The following is a 12,950-nucleotide window of genomic DNA, read 5'->3' on the forward strand; positions in this document are numbered from 1 at the left end:
GTTCAAAAGAAAAATTGAATCAAATTCCTAATTGCATTAAATTTGATTCAAGGAGACAATTTTATTTAAACCTCTAGCAATACTCATTAACACATCGCATAAATTCGAATTTTTATTTATTTCTTTATTATTATTTTCATTTTTTATTTTTTTGTTTTTATAATTTTTTTTTTTTGTTTTTTTTTTTGTTGCAGAGAAATATTTCCAGCTAATTGCGATTGCAGAGCAGGAAACTGATGACAAAATGCCAGAGATATAGCGAGAAAGGGCGAGGCAAAGATGACGATATGGCCAGATGTGCTTAATTGTATATTGTATTCAGAGCACAAGTGCATATGTCCCTAAGTGTTTATATAAATAAAATGTACATAACTTTATATTACATGCATTTGACGTAGTAATTAAAATACTACCATTAACGTTCAGGTACGTTTAACACGTTAATATTATGAAAATTGTAATGAATACGTTATCCATTGCAATCGCCGACAAGACACGATAACATCAGCTGGTGATACGGTAGAGATGATGATGCTTTTGACGTGACGTCTGAGTGATATATTAAGCAATCGCAGGATCTGTAACTGCAACTTGTTTGGTATTCAACGCGAACGGGATATGAAATTAATGTAATGGATGCCAATGGATATTAATATTCAGATATTTTACCTTTTTTGCATTCAACATTAACTTAAAGCAATACGCTGTGTTAATCAAAAAGTCAACGATTTATTTTTCATTTTTTAAAGAAGAAATTTATTCTAAATTGCCGATGCATGAAATGCAAGAACTTGCCTCAGACATTTAAGATCACTAGAAAAAATTCTAGCATAGAAAATTGGACAATTAGTTAATGGGCACTGCAAGGTCGGGAATGCACTTTACTTGGCTTAAGACTTTAGGGGCTATTTTCCAAAAGCATTGCATGTTTACATTCAAAGGAGGTAGATATTTCTATAGTCAGCTTGTGGTGTTTTTTAGGTTAAATTATAAAAATCATTTGCTTTTTGTCGCGTTGCCATCGAAAACGAAGTTCACTTTAGAGCATCCCCGATAAAAAATTCTCAATAATGAATCGATATTTTTCTTACCGGGAAAGTTATAGTATTTACAGTAATAAAGCCGATATCCTCCGATGCTAGAACTTTCGAACTTTCGTATTGGAACTTATTCTCTGACTAAATATTTAATGATAAAATATGTAAAGTGTTGAAGTTGCGAAATTCTTTTCTCGCCTCGCCTTAGTCGGAGGGCCGAAATAGTTGAATTGACGTCGCATTATATGAAAATCACTCTTTACATCTTTTAAGAAAGCTGCGCTAAATGCAAATAGATCGCAAAGTTTTTTGAATTGACCTTAAATCCTTTTAAAAGCTCCACTGGACCAATGTGTGATTAACATTGTGCTGCGTTCATATTCTTTGAGGTACCCGGTCGGCTTATCGGAAAATTTCAATAGTTTCTATTAATACGAAGACAAGGAAGTGGATCTAGTTTTCAAAGAAATTGCCTGCCTAAGAATGACCAAACAAATCTAAATAGTGTCTTAATATCAGAGCGTGCGATAAAATAGTACTTTGGCAATCAGCCACATAACCAATGCCTTCCACAATGACTTTTTTCCATAATTTATTTCTGTTGCCGGAATCCTGTGTCTCTTAAAAGCACCGGTAAACACATAAGGGACAAGCTAAACAGAGTAATGGTATTAAAGCATCGAAGGTATCTCGAAACTTTTCACTGATTACTTTTCCAATAAGTTTTCCAACTGCTTTATTTTTACGACAACTGGAGGTGTCAGTTTTCAATATCTCAAGCACCCAAATATATTGTATATCTACTGTGTATCTATTTATTCTTCACAAGCCCTGAGCGAGTCAGCAACAGACGCACCGTAAAAAAAGATCCTCACTGTGAATGTGTAGCACTTTGCCTGAGTCTTAATATAACCGTCGATTAGTTTAGGTTGTAAGTTAGTATTCGATTCTGACGCTTACTTATCGAGTTTCTTCTTCTTCTTCAGCGAGCCAATAAATCAACAGCAGATGATTTACTTAGTTGAGTAAATAAGATTTAACTTGAGCGGAGTTCTCTGTTTAAACCTTAACAAAATTGGCTGCCAATATATATAGTCAACTCTCCATAGTGTCAAGAGTCTATAGAGCGTATACTCAACTCGTTCTTTACACAGTGATACTTTCCTTAGAAAATCGTGCAATAAAAGTCGTGTAAAAAAATTCATGCAACATATGGTAATTTGAAGGTATGTTCTACAACTCGAAAGAATCGTCTAAATCGTAAAAACTCTAAATTTTTTCCCAAAACACCGTCCAAGAAGGAATTGATGAAATCCATATCATATATTTATAAAACAACCGCAAATTAATTATAATTAGTCTACAGTGAAAAATCCATCCGTAAGTACAAAATATAATAATTAAAATTGAAATTAGAAATGAAAATCAATTTCACAGCTACTCGTCGCCACCGATAACAAGCGTGCGTATATCTTACGGAGTCGACTAGAAATACTATTGTCAGTAGATATGTCAGAAATGTCTAGCACACTGTCAGGTTTGTTTCAAATAAAGAATTTCTTTCATTATTAACGATTATATTTTGTTGCTGTAAGACGCTGTCAAAATGTTGAAAAAAAAACAATTATTTTGGGATTTTTGCCAGAATAAGAAATTCATTCAAACAAATAAAATTTGTTCTTATTACTGAAGGCCGCTATTTTAAATCGCGGGAAAAAAAACCGTGTAAAAAAGAATTCGATGTACATATTATAATCATTTGCGGGGATTATTCTTTCCCAACTTTCGCATAATTTTCTTATTTTATTTTATTTTCTCGACTTTTGATGTGAACTGTTCTGAAATGTTATTCGCTACACAAACAGTTTCGAGACGATACAATGTAAAGTGAATTTATTGAAGTTAGTTGTTATTGTTACTCTTGGCGTATTCTTACATCGTCTTAGATCTTCTTACCGAAGAAAAGTGAAAGTATCGACAGTGGCACAAACTGAGGTACATGAGCAGCAGAGTTTGGACTCTCACAAAGTTTATCTAATCAAGCCTTTATAAACTTACCGAGCTTTTCTTTTCACGGTTTCAACTATAGCTCACTACATTCCATGTAGTGACAAAACTATTCGCATCTTCAAGCATCCCCTTTGGCTTGAGCTAAGCTTAAACATCCCATCTTAACCTAAAATTATGAAAGCCAGTCCTTTCTTCGCATTTTCACTTCAAGCATTATTTCTGGCCATTACAAGCGTTTGTTATTTTGGATATTGCTTTTGAAGTTTAGCTAATCATTTTAGCTGATGTGTAAAAAATAATAACTTGGAAGAGTGTATATGCGTCTTAATATGATATGTGTTTACGTATATACATGTTTGTGAGAAATATATATGCTTGTCTGCTGTATTGTGAATTCAAGCAAGGAAGCAAGTAATGAAATAAACCCAACAACGCATTAAAAACCAACGCTAATGAATAACAATATAACGCACAAGGACATGTCGTAAAATTAAATATTTCTCATGAGACTTGAATGCAGCGAAAAGTGGGCGACTAAATATAAGACTTTGTACGTAAACATCTATTTATGTGTTCGTATGCGTATGCGTGCATCTGAACGGTATATATGTAAAGGAAAAATGAGAGAAAAAATAAATAAAAAAATAAAAGTAAAACAGAAAAAAAAAAAAAAAAATTTTATAATAAACTCGCATCAGCAATTGTATAAAGTAATGGTTGATCCTTTACGCTTTTATTATATGTGCACGAGTTTTCATTCTATGCATTTCACGTTTTTATTTTGTTTTTCATTTTTCTAGGTGGAGCTGCTTTAAACTTGGGTGTGTTAATAACAGAGTATATACTCAAACCTACATATATACATACATACATACATACATACATACATACACATGAAGCGAATGCTTTAATTATGCATATGTGTAAGCTTAATACACATTCTCACACTATCGTGCTTCATAATATACACAACACAACATAGCGTAACACAACATTTAAGTAATGGTAATAATAAGTTAAAAGCAAAATGTTCATTATTCCCATATAATGATTATCATCATTATAGCGCCTTTAAATGTGAATAGCAGGCTATTGCACGATATTGTTGCTGCTATTGTTTTTGCTGTTGTTTATGTTGTTTTTGTTCTCTTTCGCTATTTTTGTGTTCTGTTTTGTTATGAATTATTTTTTTTCTTTTTCTTGCACTTCTGTAAAGTCTAAAATAGCTCCTGTTATTGTTAATGCCATTGTGCTTCAAGTGTGTCACTTGCATACTAGGAAGATTCTTTCAGTTTAGCCCGTCACACATGTACATGCGTACGTATAAACGGATAAGAGCATTATATATAAAAGCGTTAAATATATATACATATATATGGGTGTATATATAAGTCAGGATGACAATGACAAAAACTTTAATTTAAACATCAACAAATTGCGATAATTAAAAGAAGAAAGGATGTCGTCGTCTGGTCATAGGCCATCCCTTTTAACGTCCTTTAATCTTGAATATTTTGGATGTGGCACGTTTATGGGCATGTTGTTGGTCATGACTTTAATTAAAAATATATTCTGCCCACACATTTTTCAATAGATAAGATTCCCTTCTCTTTCTTTTTTATCTTCAAAAATTAAAAAAAAAAAAATGACGTGGAAAGGAAAGAAGCAATGTTTATGAATCGTCCAGATATCGGAGAACTTTCATAGTTGACACACTCACGTTTCTGTCAGAAAAATAGTAAAAGCTTATCGACTACGTATGAAACATACTTGATACAAAAATATCGATTTAAAATATTAGAAAGGTGTGTTTGAAAACGTCATGAACTTTTTTCTTGCCTTATTGTTGAATTTCTTACTTTAAACAGTTGTCTCAATAAAAAGAAAATTTATCTTAAAGTTTCGGATTTTATGTCAACGAGCGACACATCAAAAGAAAAAATTCCATATCCTCATGGTCGGCCTCCAGTAAAGTCTTATGTGAATATTTTCAATTCCAAAGACTTTGGTGGATGTCAGTATTTTCTCTTCATTTGGCTTTTATACCAAAGCAAGAGAAGCGGAAGAAACTTGTACGCCCATCAGTTAGCAACGCTCTTCGTAGATCATAGATCGCTCTTTAATAGATCACTATTAAATAATCACAAATAAGACCGCAGGGTCTGGGACCGTTTGTGGCAATTTCGTCATTGTAAAGCCCTAATGACATTATGCAATACTTTGAGCTTTTTTAAGATAGTCTACGAATATTACATAAATCGCATCACAAAATAAGGACGCCACGACCTTCCCGGCTGAATGTTAAGTTTCGGTATGAGTGGTTTTTGCCGTTTGCCGTCCAGTCGGCATATTACTAATTTGACTCTGGAGTGTAGTAATGGATCCATGTTACGTCTCTTGTCCGATGGAAAAATTACTTTTTGCTTTGCTCATGCTGTTGATTTCGTCAAAATTTAAGAAACGTGGTATCCATTTCGAACAAAGCTATCTAATGTATGTCCGTGCATACAAAACAACAACAAAACTCTACCTTTTGGTACCGTGAAGATGTCAGCTATTCCAAGCAAGTTTATTTTTCGTCCTTGTAAAACGATTTTGTGCCCGTTTCAGATGTTTTCTGGAACAACAAGCAAAGTAAGGCGACTTTGCCGATCAGTGTTTGTACAGCCGCGTTTAAACTCAGTAAGCTACTTACAAACCATTGGTTTGCTTTTTCCCATTAAAAAATTATGTTTTATGAATACACGAAACGCACGGGGTACACGAATTTCCATTGTTTTGAAAATAACAAAACTATCGTTATGTAGATCATTGCAAACTGTAGACTAATTATCACGCTGCCAAGAACTTTTGAAAAAATCTCCTTTGAAAGTTGCTAGTAGTCAAAGTCACACGCAAATAGTGAAGACTTCTATATGTCATCCTACGAACATGCTGAGTGCTTTGTTGCATTCTAGATCAATTATCAGAATATTATGGACTTGTGAAAAATTTCCTTTGAAGCGTGGTACTATATCAAAATCATATGGATTCATCAACAATGGAGACTTCTCTATGTCGTCTTATGGGCTTATTAACTGATTATTTTTTCTTTTATTTTAGATCAATGCAAAATTTTGGTTTGATCAAGACATATCGGCCATTGCGTCCGCGCGCCCGCATCGGTCTGCTATTCTTTTTTTCTGTAAAAGCTCACCGTTGCAAAAATGGAGATAAAAGATTGAACATTGCCGGTATATTCATAGCGGATGGCCATAGATAAGGTTTTAAAATGAACATTATTGGTCTACAAAGGGCAAAAAGCGGCAAACCAAAATCAGTTTCTAGACGAGTTACCGCAATGTCACAAACTTTTGACAAATTTTCTTTAAGCGCCCGTCTATGAACTGATTGAATGAAATGCTATATATATTAGACCGAAACGAAATACTTTATTACGATTGAGGCAGATGTCGATGTCGGTCGTTATGTTTTCGCGATTGTCGTTTCTCATTTTTTCAATGCTAAAGGTTAGACCTTGGCACTTGGATTCTTAGCTGCCGGTCGTAGATAAGGCTTTAAAATGAACGAAGAACTGAAAAGTAACAATCTACAGTCAACATGAGACACAGATCTAAAACAGCTTGCAAACACTCATGAGATGTACCCGAATTTTCAAAGCAGAAATGTTTCCACATTGGCCACCTTACGTAAGTGATGCTCTTTCTAGTGACGGACATGCTTGCACTTATACTTTTTCTCACACACCCTGTAGAAATTTAAGATATTGCAGAATATCGAAGGGTACGTTGAGCTGCATCAAAATTATGTTACAAATAAATTTGGAAATGTCAGTTCAAGCGCCAATGTACCTATGGTTCGAACTCTTCCGACGACAACGATAGAACGCTTATATTGCTGACCTAGTTTATCTAGCTAAGTTTCTACGCAATAAGCTAAACGACTGCGATAACAGTAATATTTATCAAATATTCCTTCTCAGGTGGGGGTAAGGAACTTCGAACTTATTGTCTGTGTCATGATTGCAAATATTTAACATTTTCCCGAATATCCTTTTATTTACCAGGCATATCTACTTGGTCGCTTAGTCTATCATCCTTCGAGAATTTTCCGTTCTCCACTTATATTATTTTAAATTAATGAGGAATAAATGCATTTTGATAAAAGTACATTATATTTATTTTTAATCACGAGTGTGTCTTGAAATTTAAAATTTTTATTCGTATATACGTATACATACGCTCGCGTGTGCTTACTTTGGTCTTGCCCTTCGTATTGTGATAGGTGCACAAAAAGAATATTAATCACAGCACGCATTTATCCATCTTCAGTACCGAACGTTAAGATCTTACGTAAATAAACTTTGTTGACATTGTAAAGTGTGCACATAACGAAAAACGAAAAGCGACAAAAAAAAAATAAAAATAAAAATAAGAGGAAAAAAGTATGATACGAATATTACTTACTCTTGCGCACACACATATGTGTGCACCTCAGTGCACAGGTGATGATATCTTATCGTTAGTTAGAATTTTTTTTGGTTGACAGTAACGTTATATTTTGTCACGGATACGTATAAGCTGACAAACACAGCAAGGAAATCTTGGCGTTTTACTTAAATGACAATGTATATGCGTATAGTTTAACTGCATTCCATTCACACTTTGCAGTTGAAAAGGTGTTAGTTGCACAAGCGTCACAGACAACCATCCGTTTAATCTAAGTGCTGTTGAGTTTTTCTTTTTTTTTTTGCGTTTTTTTTTTTTTGCTTCTTCTCCTTTTTTTTATTCTTTAGTTTGTTTTTTTTTTTTTGTAAATCCAAAGGAAACGAAAAACATTTCCTTTATTAACCAAGGCTGTTAAAAATTTTCACTCATTCATTTAAATACGTAGCTATGAGGTATGAAAGCAAATTTTAATAGAAATCTTGAGGGATAAGTTATATGAATGAAAGATCAAAATTAAGTTTAAGCTCTGTGAATCAGTATTAGATCTATTGTATCTGGAAATCAGTCTCAATGTTTCTCGTTACTTAAATCACTTAGGGAAATTTTAAATAGCTTTTAATAAGCGGCGTCTTAAATTTAAAGTGCAGCGTATTTTATGGGCAACTACTTGATAACTTCGCGACTTCTTTGCAAGAATCCAAGTTATGTACTCATTATGAGTATTGTATGTATTATAAGTCAGGTTTTAGTGTTCGAATAGAGAAGACCTTAAAGTATATTGAAGTCTAAGTTTCAATGAGTGTACGAAAGAGAATATTAAGGTAGCCATCGAATAGTTCACATTGCGCACGATACTACCTGAAAAGCGAATTAAAATGCAAAAAACTAGGGAAAGAGATACAACATTGACAATAGAGAGTGTGGAGAAAAAAATGATTGTTAAGTGAAATAACAATTGAGTTAATAAGTAAAGGATTAATTATTGAATAAAAGAAATTAGCAACCTCAGTAAATGGTCTTGACTGACAAAATCAATTCTCAAGTTCAATAGAGTTTCCAATAAAGCCGGTAGCCTTCAAGTTCTTGAAGACTTTAGTCTGAGAATTTATTTCTCTGACTGAATTGGTTATAATAATAGTCAGAGCAGTAATAACTGAAGGAGTATTGTGCATGTGTATGCGTGTGTAAAGTGCTATAGAAGCGAATATGTTGATAGATTGTGATCTATTAGGATATGTGATTAAGTCTTTGGGCATCTAAATGATGCAAAAGATGATGATGTAAGTAAATTAGAATTTGTTAATGAAGTTTGGTGTTTCGATTAAAGTTATACGATGTAGGAATAGAGCACCATCGGACAGTTATCAATTTCTTACAAGCATATCGCCTAAGTTGTTGTACTCCTAGTAAAAGCAGTGCCTGCATGGACTTAATGCCACTTCGTCTTCTTTTCTCCCCCTTTTCATTCTCTCTCTTTCACTCTCGCTACCTCTACCTTTCCCCGTACATTTTATTTCCTCACAAAAGAGAATAAACAGTCAATCTTTCATCTATCAGACATTGTTCTCCTATCTTTAATATATTCGCCGATTGGATGTCAAAAAGACATTAACGCATGCAACGGCGAATTGAGTTGAAGCAGCCAGTGGTGATCAATATAAAGATTTTTGTCTTTCAGTATGACAAAGCCGGGGCACACAAATCTCTCATAATACTGCGAAAAGTTAGAAAGCCTTCTTGGGAGGTTTTCCTTTTCCTTTTTCGATTATCACATGCTTCGGCCTATGTTGGATCCTCTTAATGCTGGAAAGCTGGACTTTAATGGGAACTTATAAATATCACTTGATATAGTTTCTCGCACATAAGTTCTAACAGTTTTACAATAACGTCATTGTTTTATTACAAATGTGGCAAAAGGTCGTAGATAATAGCGGCCGGCAGATACTTAAATAAAATGTTTTTTATAAAAAATGTGATAAAAAAATTTCTCAAAGATCAAGAATCTTGTCTTGGACCTCTTCTCTCGAACATTTCAAATGGTTCTATATTTAGATTCATAGATGAGACTTAGCAGAATCTCTTTCTAAACTTCTGGCTGACTTACCCGTTTTGGGCTACGCAAGGTTTCTTCTATCGTTCTCTATATCTTTTTTCGTTTGATCAATTTCATGCAAGAAGTATCAAAATAAACTGTGTTTTATTCAGAACGAACTTCCATCACACTTCTAACTATATCCGGAACTTATTTATTATTTATAAAAAGGAAACTTCCCTTTAAATTGTCTATCTGCTGACCTATTTGAATTATAAGAGATTTTTATTCGTCTCTTTTTATTTGAGACAATAACATGGACAAATTTAATGCACCCTCCGGTGATATATGTATTCATGCTAGTATACGATATACGTTTTAACTCAAATGTAATCAGCTTCAATGTAGGATTTAATGTTTGTTATGTCTGTGCGCATACGTGTACAATAAAGTGTATCAGAAAAAAAAGACACCTTGAATTGTTGTATATGTGTGTTAGATTATCTATAAAAGGTATCATAGAAAAATCATTAAACTTTATTGATTCCCCATAGGGTTTAAATATATAGGGGGGGGCCCCCCCGGCGGGCCGCCGCCCCCCCACCAAAAAAAAAAAAACCAAAAAAAAAAACAATTACATTTTACTCATGTTTGATCATATGGTTTCAGTGAGTGAAACAATGTTTGCTTTCTTTTCTTTTTTTTTTTTTATATGAATACCTACACACATTAAATCAGTAGCCTTGTAGCCATTTCCTTTCTACTATCTCAAGTGTAGAAGGTTTGTTATCTTTATGTTGATTGCTCAATTTTTATAGGTTGAAATAGCCTTTGGTTAAAACATAGAAATGATTACTTGCATATGTGTTGGTGCAAGTAATGGAATAATAAAATATGAAGAGTATGGTAATTGAACATTCTAAAGAAAATAAAATGAGAAAGAAATTACATAAAAAGGAAAGAAAAATTACAAAAAAAAAAAAGAGCATAAATAGCAAATATTGGATAAAGTTTCCTATGATAATCTTACTCTGTCAATGGCCTGCCTTGCCTTAAATACCTTCGACGCTTATTAAATTGCATTTTTCAAGTATAATCGCATAGTTTTGGCTTCCATTTCAGTTAAAGCCTTTTTTAAGATTGTCTTTCAAACATATTTCGTCGTATATTCATTTCTCTCACAAATGTTAGGTTAAAACTAAGAAATGAATATTATTCTATCAATTCAATCAGTTAAACATTACGCAGTGTTATTTGAGCGGACGATTGCTTTAATATCATGCAGACACTCTTGCGCAAATATCTTTTTCCATTTTTTTTTTTGAATTGTTCACAAAAAAACCAAAAAAAAAAAAGAAGAAAGAAAGAAACTCACACTGACTGACTGACTAACGTTCAATATAGATTTTTTGGATATGGTTATCTGCAGGTTTTAACTTGCAATTGTGCAGCAAAGAGTTAACATTTACCAACCAGCATATTGTGTGGAGCACACATAAAAATTTCTGCAGTCTTAAACGTTTGTATCCGCATTGAAAGCCATATAAATTATGGTTCAATTTCATTTGGACCGACCATAATCATTACAGGCTTTAAAGCTTAAAGTATAAGCATTAAATAAACAATAGCTCCATCAACCTTTACCACATCAACTAACGTAACAACAGCGGGATTGCACCAAAGCAACGGCAGCAGCAGTACAAAATTTTGTAACACGAACCATAACCAGTAAAAAGGAAAAGGGTTAGATGTTCTTTAGAGCGAATTTTGGATACTCATCATCATCACATTACATAAATATGTAGATATATATAATGAAAAATTACTGCATTCCATTATTTATAGACACAGCAAGGAGTTGATTAAAGTCATTATGTCCTATACCGCTTGTGGTCTAGGGATGTATTAAGTGTATACGACCTTTTGCAATTCTGATTGACGCTGAAAGTGATTCTGAGCTTGTGCATTCACCTATCCGCCTTGTTCAATGTGCATGTCGTCATTTTTGAGGTATTGACGCGTTTTCGCTGCTATTGGAAATAGTTCGGATTGGACTACTTTTCCGACCACTTCCCATATAACAGCTTATTTTGAAAAGTCGTTGCATGAGTAAGTATGCTAGATGAAGCGGTGTAGGGTATTTAACGGTAGTCCGTTACTTGTGTAAATCTGGTAAATATAAGATTGACTTAAACTTACTTATCATTTGTGTAACTGTAAATAATATAAAACTGAGTCAAAGATTTTTTTCTAAGATTTTCGCTCGAGACGAATGACTTGCAACAACTACTGGATAATGTATATATATGTTTATATATGTATATATAAACGGAAGCAAATCTCCTTTTGAATCCATTTAAAAATTCTATTTAAGATTTATTGAAACTTACCAACGCCTAGTCAGATATAATGCCTGCTTGAGAGCTGTTGAAAATTGTAAAATTATATCGCAACTCTCTTGAGAATTCTATTTGATATCTGTTTTAAACGATAAGACTCTTCCTAACCAAACCTGGCTTAAGAAAATATATTTTCAAAATTTTATAATCTTTAGGAAGATGGCAGACTTTTCATTTTTTATTCGGCTGCACGCGTATTTTAATATTCATACGTTGAAAACATGATTCACAATACTTGGAGTATACTTTTAGAATCTTAGGAACTAAGCTAAAACAAAGGCCGAGTACGCAACTAACGAAAAATGTTTCTCTTGACTTGTATTCATTGCGTAATTTTAATTATTACAAAGAGAATGAGAAAAGGAACATACTCTCGTGTCCTGATGTTATGAATAAAAACGGACAAAGACTATCTATCCATGGGTGTATATAACCAACTGGAGAGCATCATTATTCTATGCGCTCTATAAAATTGCTTCTATTTTGTGCAATCATTTCTGTAGTTAGTCTTTCTTTTTTTTGTTTTTTCTTTTTTTTGGAATTTTTTTACACCGAAATATTTGCATATTCATCTAAACAAAACACCAACTTCCGCAAATTTAAAAACAAGAAGTACGAGAGAAAAACGTTCATATCACGGCGGATTGTGAATGCTCTGTAACTAATGTTAGCAAAAACAAAAGTTGAAATTTTTATGTCAAGAAAGAATCTGATTTCAGATGAAAGTACATTAAAGCCAATGGAAAACTTGATTGGAAGAAATCAAATCAAAAGTACACTTGAAAAGTTTTGACGTTATAATAACCAATGAATACGCTAATCGTCAAAGAATCAAATATATGTAATATACTTAATTGGATTTTTATTAACGAAAAATGCAGTATACTTTTTGGCATATTTGTTGCCAGATAAATTGTTGCATATTGATAAGAAAAATACTACAGTTTTATGATCTGAAAGTCGATAAGTACGCTTTAAAAACTAAATCAATCTATATATGCACACAAATACATACGTATATATG

This window comes from Glossina fuscipes, unplaced genomic scaffold (genome assembly GCF_014805625.2).
Source record: "Glossina fuscipes isolate IAEA_lab_2018 unplaced genomic scaffold, Yale_Gfus_2 89, whole genome shotgun sequence".
Classification (NCBI taxonomy): domain Eukaryota; kingdom Metazoa; phylum Arthropoda; class Insecta; order Diptera; family Glossinidae; genus Glossina; species Glossina fuscipes.